General features: G+C 44.9%; 1 long non-coding RNA gene across 1 annotated transcript; it reads right to left on the reverse strand.

The window, feature by feature from the left end:
- Window positions 1-1,220: 1,220 nt before the first annotated feature.
- LOC125752739 (uncharacterized) lies at window positions 1,221-3,215 on the reverse strand. The gene is made up of 3 exons (XR_007402896.1): window positions 3,004-3,215; window positions 1,736-1,847; window positions 1,221-1,299 (listed from the first exon to the last, which is right to left on the reverse strand). It is a non-coding gene; the product is annotated as an uncharacterized LOC125752739 (long non-coding RNA).
- Window positions 3,216-8,420: the final 5,205 nt, after the last annotated feature.

Consider the following 8,420-nt stretch of genomic DNA (forward strand, 5'->3'; position numbering starts at 1 on the left):
GCCTGACATAGTAACTGCTTGATAAACATAATCATAATAGCTATTATTTATTAATACTTATATACTGTTCCATCTTAGATCTTTGTAGCTCATACTCTCTCAGGAGCCACATCCATATATTCATCTGTCTACTATAGATTTCTGCATGGTTGTTCCAAAGACACCTCATGTTCACTGGATCAAAACAAATCTGGTCTTTTCTCCTTCTAAGCCTTCTCTCCTTCTCTACTCTCAATTGTTGGCACTATTATTCATCAGTCACCCAAGATGGAATCCCCGAGTCATTTTTGACTACTATCTTTCCTTAACATTTATCACTTACCTCTGACCCTCATCATCTCAGTCATTATAATCTGATATTTTGCCTAAACTCTTTCACTTTATATTCTTCCCCACATATTGAATAAAAACCTCTTGAAAAGGTAGCAATTCAAGGCTAAGACCTTGAAGACCTCTGAAGAAGTTCATAACTTTGGTGGCAAAGAGAGACTGCTGTGATAGATGATATTATTATTGAGAATATTTGCTGTCCCTGCCTATGAAGCCTATAGGAGGAATATACCTCTTTGCCCCATTGATATCTGGCTTGGCTGTTGATCTACATTGGCCAGTAGAATGTAAGAATATATGACATATGCCGGTTCTGAGTAGTTGTAAGCAATTAAGTAAATACAGAATGAAAGTAAGTAGAATAGAATGGAAGTTGTAAGAGTCATCATATGATTCAATCATTGCTCTTTTCCCTGCTATGACATCACATGTCCCAAATAGGGCCTGCTCCTTTAGCCTAAATTGTGAATGAAAAAGATGAAACAGTGCAGCAATTTATGCTGTACATGCAATATGAACAAGAAATAAATCTTTTTTGTTATTAGGATATTGGGATCATTTGTTACTGCATCATAACCTAGCCTAAATTAACTGATACAACTCCTTTCCCGATTATTCATAGAGTCTTTGAAGCTAATGTATGATGATATGGAAATCAATGAGTCACAATGATGTGAGGCACAGTGTTCCCCAGCAAAGTAAGAGATCCAGATGTGCTGCCAAGCACTACAGATATTTCATACTTGCATAAGGTACCAAGATTCATCTTTTGGCCAAAGTTCTGATGGGTAAAGTAAATTTTTACCATATTGAAGATGTCAGTAGCTAAAGGAGTTTCCAGAAGGGTCCAACAAAATCAGACCTTAAAAAAAATACATCTTTGGTACTTACGTAAATGGGGGGGGGGGGCGGTGACTAAAACAAGAGCTGACTGAGCCAAGAGATATCAGGAATTCAGAGAGTTGCATGCTGAAAGGAAATGGCATTGCTGTGAGCTTATTTATGACCTACTTCAACATATTGGAAGAAATGTCAGCAATTTGGGGGTTGGTGACATCGCTTGACAGAAAAAAACGGCCTCAATTTTCTAACTCTACCACATGCCCTAAATCAGCCTGAGCATTTCTAGGGCACATCTGCTTTGTTTGGCAACAACAACAGTAACAATAACAATAGGTAATAATAAATAATTGCATATATCGAACTGTGTTAACATATTAATAGATGTTTAACAGAGCATTACTTTGCCATTCTATGTGACAAATGTGTATATTAACAGGATCCTTCAAGACTGCTTTCATCAATGCTAAAGCAGTTTCTAAAGTTCAACACGTTGACATATTGGAACAGATAATTCTTTGTCGTAGGGACCGTCCTGTGCATTGTAGGATGTTCAGTCGCATACCTTGCCTTACCCATTAGATGCCAGTAGCATTACCACAGTTGTGACAACCCAAAATTTCTCCCGATATTGCCAAAATGTCCCGGAGGAGTCTTCACTGCCACAAAGGGACACCCTAGTGGTGGGAAGTTAGAAATCATGACATGTTAAACTGAAGATATTTTTGAGTGGACAACCTTTTGATTTACCTAATTAGTTCAGATAGTTAGCACTATGCTTATAAATCAAGTCAATCCTGTCCTAATTCCTAGTAATAGCTATTGATTGAGTACCTACTGTAGATGGTAAATACAACTGGCATAGTCAGTATAACATGCCATAGTCAGTTAAGCACTGGGCTCTGGTGTCCTACAGCCTGGGTTGGAATCCTGGCTCTGCTATTTGTTTGCTGTGTCACCCAAGGCAGGTTTCTTTATTTCTGCCATTGTATCATTATCTATAAAATGAAATGAAATAGCATATATGGAATAACAGATTTGTTTGAGAATTCAACAAGCCAATGCACATAAGGTGCTTAGAACTGAGAACTGAGTCTAGAATATAAAAAACAGTGTTTACTGTTATTCTTACTTTGCAACTTAGCGGACTTTACCTCCGTTTTATGCATCTGGAAGTGAATATTCAGAGAAATCAAGTTCAGAATCACACAGCTACTAAAGTACATGGCTGGCAAGAAAGAGGAATCGTGATTCAAAACTCCAAGATCAGGGCAGCCCGTGTGGCTCAGCGGTTTAGTGTCGCCTTCAGTCCTGGGACTCCAGCATCAGGGCCTAGGCTGAAGGCAGGTGCCAAACCACTGAGCCACCCAGGACCTGGAGACCCAGGGTCAAGTCCCACGTCAGGCTCCCTGCAGGGAGCCTGCTTCTCCCTCTGCCTGTGTCTCTCTGCCTCTCTCTCTCTGTCTCTCATGAATAAATAAATAAAATTAAAAAAAAAACAAAACAAAACTCCAAGATCAGAGTGTTTCCCACGACACCCCAGCCTGAGTGGAAGACAGTTTAAAAGCCAGGTTAAGGGGCACCTGGGTGGCTCAGTGGTTGAGCGCCTGCTTTCCGCCCAGGGCGTGATCCTGGAGTCCTGGGATCGAGCCCACATCGGGCTCCCTGCATGGAGCCTGCTTCTCCCTCTGCCTGTGTCTCTGCCCCTCTCTGCGTGTCTCTCATGAATAAATAAATAAACTCTTTGAGGGGGAAAAAAAAAAAAAAAAAAAAAAAAGCCAGGTTCAACCTGGGAGCAAGAGCTCTTTTTCAGCGACAAAAACTGGAACTTACCCTGTTGGCTTCTTGTAACAGAAAGACCCACCGAAAAGGAGGTGGCCAAAAGGCCTGTGCAGTGACTAGCTGTGAGAACCTGGGCGAGTCTGCCCAACATCCTGAGGCTGTTTACTCATCTGCAAAATGGACACAAAAACACCTGCTCTACGTTCTTCACGGCTGGTGGTCAGAGCGACGTGAGAAAGAAAGCGCAGCGGAGCATTGGGACAGGACGCGGAGCTCGGCCGCGGTGGTGGGTCCGGGGCCGGGTGGGCAGCGGCTCTGGGCAGACCCGAGGCACCTCCCGCCTCCCCGCGACTCCCGCGGGGCCTCCCCACGGCGCACCCCGGGGCCCTGGGCGGCGGCGCGCAGTCTGGGAGGCCACCCCGACAGCGATGGGCAGCTGCTGCTTATCTGCAGTTACTCAGCGACCCTGACAGATGAGGTGTCCGTGGCGACCTTCCTGCCTCGATGAGTGTGGGAACTCGGGGCTTCCCAGGGCTGCGAGGTGGGAACGTAAACAAAACGACCCTGGCCCGAGCTGCGCCCCCGCGTCCTCCCCGGGCGCTGCCCTAGCGAGCCCGAGGCCCCAGGCCCGGCAGGTCCTCCCCGCAGCGCCGCCGCCCACAGGCCGGCCCGGGCCGCACGAGGACTCCCCAAGGCTGGACACCTCCTGCCAAAAGCTCCATCACTGCCTCTTTTTACTGTCAACACGACAGAGTCAGAAATGCGTCCCCCCCGCGGAAGCCCTTCCTTGCCTCCCTGCTGCGCTGGGCAGGTCCATCCCTGTAGTCCCGACACCGCTTCCTGGGGAGGCAGCTGCAGGGAGCGGGGACTCCGGGGCTCTTCCGCGCCTACGAGGCAGTTTGGGAGAAAGGGCTCATCCGTAGCCCCCTTTCCTCCGTCTGCAGGGGGCTCGGCCTAGCTACGGGCCCTACAGGATGAACACCTGTGTTCGTTACTCCACACAGGAGTGATTCTGTGGCAAAATGGGAAAGCATTTCAAGTTCGCATTCATTCGTGTCTTCCCACTTTTTTTCCTTAGTCTTCCGCATCTTTATATTGGCTGACATCTGCTCCGCATTTAACAAGTGTGCCAGACGCCGTAAAGGTGCTGAGGATGCGTCAGCTGGCAAGGAAGATAAAGTTGACTTCTCATTGCTTACGTCCTAGACAATAGACTAGCATTCCTGAAAGAGGTCAGGGTGCTGTGGATGCTGATATCAGAAGGTACAAACCGACACCAGGCTCAGAAAAGCCTCCTTGAAGAGATGTTTGGGTTGAACCTGGACACATGACCATTGTTCAGGCGAAGGGGTGAGAAGAGGGGAAAGGCAGCAGGAGGACGGTGTATGCGAGGAGACAGAGGGAAGACAGCATTTGTGGAAGTAAAAATGAATTATGCAGCTGCTTGTGGTCTGTCACTTGGGCCTCTCCCTCCCCCTTAAGCAGTTCTTTCTCCCTAAACGCTTTTGCCTACTCACCAACCATAAAACCTGTCATGTAAGCTCTTTGAGGCTCCGCTTTCTTCCTTCTATGATTGCAATCTCAACTGATAATTTCCTAAAATGGCCTTAGAACCTGAAGATTTCGATTTTTAACTGAATTCTACCATTCAACTCTACAACGTAAGCAAATGACTTAGCTTCCCTGAGCTGTGGCTCCTCATCAGTAAACAGGGCCAATAATACTTAATCATGTCTATAGTCATGCTAATAGGAACATTTAATAATGTTTACTTTGTGCCAGCCCCCAGCGCTAAGTGCTTTTTGCAGTGGATTGCATTTAATCCTCACGAACATCATGAAGTAGGTAATAATTTTATTCCAAAGGACTCTTGGGAGTCTGAGTGTGATCCTAATCATGAATGTGCTCTGTCACCATTAAGGGTTAATGCAAAAATGAAATGGCTTCATCGTGGTGTTTGATAAGTACACATGTAATAAATAAATTCATTTGTATCTGTCTCCTGAGCAAACCAGACAAAAAGCAGGGGCAAGAGTGAAGTGTTGGGGATCCCTGGGTGGCGCAGCGGTTTAGCGCCTGCCTTTGGCCCAGGGCGCGATCCTGGAGACCCGGGATCGAATCCCACGTCGGGCTCCCGGTGCATGGAGCCTGCTTCTCCCTCTGCCTGTGTCTCTGCCTCTCTCTCTCTCTCTCTGTGTGACTATCATAAATAAATAAAAATTTTTAAAAAATTAAAAAAAAAGAGTGAAGTGTTGTCATCACGAAATTGCTAATTGCATGTGATGGCAAACCACTGAAGAGAGAATCCCATCGATGTGACCCTGAACCTCCCAAGTTTACAGTCTGATGACCACCACCGCCTGGAACCCATACACAGATACCTGAGTAAAAGCTCAGAATCGGTTCTCGAAGAGACACTGAGGTTGTGTCAAGCTTACTGCTCACCAAGAGTAAGGGCTTTTCAGGAGCCTAGATGCACTGGCAGAAATTCATAAGCTTATTGCAGGACTCAGGGTTGGAGCTGAAGCCAATGGGTCTGAGTCTCTTGGTATTCTCCTTAGTACGTGTGTCTCTACTTCCTTTTACTTTACCACAGCGTTTTCTCACTCCAAACCTCAACAGTGGGACATTATTTATTCCTGGTGTATGCACTGGCATCGTAAGGACAGATTCTTAAACTGTCAGTTTCTCAAACCATGGATGCGTATAACAAACTAACATGAATACGCGTGTGTTTCTGTGCGGGGGTATTTGTGTACAAGCTTATGTGTGGGTGAGAGTGGCTTCCTACACTCACACTCTCCCACTTCGCGAGAAGTGGTGCGGGCTCCCCCGAATGCGGCCAGTGTGGGAGGAGACCTCACACCAAAACAAATGAGGTGAAAGAGAATAACTGTGGTTTGATGCTCTCAGATCAGATGAGAAGCGATGAATAAGAAAGTCAATGAGCTGAAAATGACTTGAACACAGGCACCGCCTAGGGATTACATACCCTGTAAATGATGTAATGAACATTTGTCTAAACTTCATTAAAGTGCTTTGAGCTTTAATATCCATTTTCCCCTTCCCGATATAGGTAGTCTGTCTTAGAGGTTAAGAGAACATTCTGGGCTCAATACCCAGCTCTATCAGATTCTACTACTCCCTAGCTGAAAGACACTGGGCAAATCGCAATATCTCTATGCCTCTATTTCTTCACCTCTGATATGGAGAGAGTACTATCTACCGCATGGCCTTCTTGTAAGGGTGAGGGAAAATAAAATGTGGCCATTGTTTTGCATTCAGTACTTGATGGTATTTTACAGATGACAACACAGATGCCCAGAGAAGTTGGCTTCCTCTTCTAGGTCCCCTTGGTAGTTAGTGGTGGTGCCAGGGGAGCCAGGCATCCCATCCCTGGCCCAGGGCTCTTTCTACTCAAACACGTGGATTGCCAATCCCATACTGAAATAATTTGCAGGTTACAAGTGATTTTTCATGCATGACTACTTTAATTTGCACTTCCTTGCCAAATCCACACATTAGCAAACTCAGAACTCTGAAGGAAAGATTTACATAGGACCTCCTGAAAACTAGCCTAGATCTAGGGTGGCCTGAAGGAGACCCAAAGGGTGAGAAACAAAAAGACACCCTGTCACACCCCCCTCTCACTTGTAGACATGTGGGTTATTTACTTTGTGGATTAATGTAACACAATCTTTAATCCCTCCTTGGCTATGCCCTGCCACTTCCCTCTACCATGTGAGGTGTGTGCTCAAGCAATGTGAACTCAACAAAGTAAATCTGCTTTTTACACCTCTCACCCCACCTACATTTTAAAAATGTCAACCCCCTCAAGCTTTAGAAAACCAGAGAGATAAATGTGTTTTCAATTATCTTTGCTCCCACTGTGAAAACAACTGAAAGACAGTGAGACGAGAAGTCAGGAAGCCAGGGCTTTAGTCCAGGTATGACACTGGTTCATCGTGGGCCCTCGCCTTTGGTTTTTAATCTGTGAAATGAAAAGAAGAGAGGAGCATTTTCAGAGTGACTACTCTGTGCCAAGGGCCTTCAATTATGTCACCTTATATAGTCCTTTAAAAAAAAAAAACCCTCTTCTCAATAGGAATTTTTGTCTGTATTTTGCAAATGAGAAAATAAAGGGATGGGGAAGCTAAAAGCTAAATAAATTGCCCTAGGCTCGGGTGGCAAAGAGGAACCTGGACTGAAATTTGAAACTAGGACCACCTGATTCCAAACTTTATACTTGTACTCCTAGTAATCCAATACAACCTATAATGCTTCTTTTCTATTCCAATATTATGCTCTTTTGATAGCACAGTTTGTCAATAGTTGGCTGAGTTGGTTACAGTGACTCATTCTTTAGGGTCTTATTCTGAAGAGTCAGTGGCCCTGAGGAGATTTATTACATCCCTTATTTGGTCACTCTTACACTAGCTAGCCCTCCTAACATTCTAAGAAGTAGTTTTATTGCCATCAAGAGAAATTTGATGCTTGCCTCCATCTTACATGCCTCTTCCAATAAGGGAAACATTTCCTTGGAAGTCCTTCACTTCTCCTTCCTTGGAAACTTTTTTTTTTTTAAATATTTTATTTATTTGTTCATGAGAGACACACAGAGAGAGGCAGAGACATAGATAGAGGGAGAAGCAAGCTCCTCACGGGACTGGATCCCAGGACCCCGGGATCATGCTCTGAGCCAAAGGCAGACAGACGCTCAACCACTGAGCCACCCAGGTGCCCCACCTTCCTTGGAAACTTAATGTTTATATAGTTGACTTTACCTTCAATGATGGAAGACTGTTCATTAACAAACCAAAGATATTTCATATTTGTATATTGGAAAGATTCTAACCCATACAGACTCAGGAGGTAGTAAGAAAGATGCTTGCTGAGAAGAGAGATGATGAGAATATTGGTGAGGAAGGAGCCCAGGACATGGAGTAACCAGCTATGCATTGTTGTAGTGGAGATTTGTCCTTTTCCCTCCTCTTCCCAGGTGCCCCTGAAGTCCAACTCAAATAACAATATGCTTCAACTGTAACTTCACTGCATAATGACTGGGAGAAGGAAGTAGGGTGGAGTGCATCCCACTGTATGGGAGGAGAGACAGGGACACAAAGTCTTACCTATTCCTTCTGTAGTCAACCATGTAGATCATTGAGCCTAATTCTTTTACATTGTAGTTATGCTCTCTAAAGATAAGGATGATGTTTGTTTTATTTGTTGTGGCATCCTAAGGCTAGCCCAGTGCCTAGCACATAGTTGGTGCTTAATAAATGCGTGTTAAGTAAATGAACGTGACTCGAAGGGTCAATAGGGAAGATAATTAGGGGAAGCTAGGCCATCGCTGGATTGTTAGTTAGCAAACCCACCTAAACCATGTGATATCCTGATATGAGCTCCCTGAGAGCAGTAACCGTGTTTTACTCATCTATGTGTTCCCTAGGATTTTAGGCTTGTGTAAT

Source organism: Canis lupus, chromosome 17 (assembly GCF_003254725.2).
Source record: "Canis lupus dingo isolate Sandy chromosome 17, ASM325472v2, whole genome shotgun sequence".
NCBI lineage: Eukaryota > Metazoa > Chordata > Mammalia > Carnivora > Canidae > Canis > Canis lupus.